At 50.2% G+C, this 1,541-nt stretch overlaps 1 pseudogene; it reads left to right on the top strand.

Moving 5' to 3' along the window:
* The window catches only part of LOC101361319 (repetin-like), a 25,951-nt pseudogene extending 24,411 nt beyond the window's left edge, over positions 1–1,540 (top strand).
* The last annotated feature ends 1 nt before the right edge of the window (position 1,541 follows it).

Raw genomic sequence — 1,541 nt, 5'->3', positions numbered from 1 at the left:
GCCATGGTCAGTCTGAGAGACAAGACCAGGACTTCTGCTATAGTCAGTCTGAGAGGCAAGACCAGGACTCCCGCTTTAGTCAGTCTGAGAGACAAGACCAGGACTCCCGCTTTAGTCAGTCTGAGAGGCAAGACCAGAACTCCTGCCATGGTCAGTCTGAGAGACAAGACCAGGACTCCTGCTATAGTCAGTCTGAGAGGCAAGACCAGGACTCCTGCCATGGTCAGTCTGAGAGACAAGATCAGGAGTCTCACTATGGTCAGTCTGAGGGACAAGGCTAGGACTCTAGCTATGGTCAGAAATTGAGTCATAAGTCCAGCAATGGCCAGCCTAAAAGACAAAGATGTCTCTTTGCCTTAAATCAGTGCGAAAAACCAGTTCAGGATTCTCATCACAATCAGTCTGAAAGGCTTGGACAACGATCAAGCTGTGGGCAGACTAGAAGACTTGGACAGGACTCTTGCTCTAGCCATACAGAACAACAGGAATCAGGCTCTATTTATGGACAGTCTGGAAGGCTGGCTCAGGAATCAGGCTGTGGTCAGAGAGACAGGCAAGGACTGGATTCTCACTATGGTCAGACAGACAGACAAGGCCAGAGTTCTCACTATGAACAGATAGACAGACAAGGCCAGAGTTCCCATTATGGTCAGACAGACAGACAAGGCCAGAGTTCCCATTATGGTCAGACAGACAAGGCCAGAGTTCCTTCTATGAACAGACAGACAAGGCCAGAGTTCCCTCTATGGTCAGACAGACAGACAAGGTCAGAGTTCTCACTATGGTGAGACAGACAGACAAGGCCAGAGTTCCCGCTATGGTCAGACAGACAGACAAGGCCAGAGTTCCCACTATGAACAGACAGACAGACAAGGCCAGAGTTCCCACTATGGTCAGACAGACAGACAAGGCCAGAGTTCCCACTATGAACAGACAGACAGACAAGGCCAGAGTTCCCGCTATGGTCAGACAGACAGACAAGGCCAGGGTTATCACTATGGTCAGAAAGAGACTAGGGAAACTGAAATATAAGGGTAATATAGGTATTTCCAAGGAAGTGAGGGAACAAGAAGAGACACACATGTTGAGCAATCAGGAAGGTCAGGGAGACTTAAATCAACAGACTCAAGGACAGGAAGTGAACTGAAACCAGAGGCAGGGGTCCCAGAACAGACTCCAGGCATGGGAGAGGCAGCTTGAGGATACCCAACACTACCAACACAAACTTTGGGCACAAATCCAGCAAGAAAGGTCACTCTGCCACAAAGGGAGAGACTGGCAATCAAGTGGCAGTGAGCAGGGCCACAGACAGGCCCAGACCCAGCGGAGCCATAGCGAGGGGAAGAGCCACCAGACAGAGGAGAAGCAGAGTCATCAAAGCTGGGGTAGACAGAGCCGTGAGGACCAGGAAAGTCCATGTGAGGCACAGGACGGGCAAACTCATGAAGAGGAACAAAGCTGTCAGACAAGGGACAAGCAAACCCGTGAAGATGAGCAGAATCATCAGAGACAGGACAGGCAAACCCATGAAAATAAGAAGA

Source organism: Trichechus manatus, unplaced genomic scaffold (assembly GCF_000243295.1).
Source record: "Trichechus manatus latirostris isolate Lorelei unplaced genomic scaffold, TriManLat1.0 scaffold00250, whole genome shotgun sequence".
NCBI lineage: Eukaryota > Metazoa > Chordata > Mammalia > Sirenia > Trichechidae > Trichechus > Trichechus manatus.
Note: the sequence above shows the minus strand (reverse complement) of the source record. Positions and strands in the feature narration are given on the sequence as shown.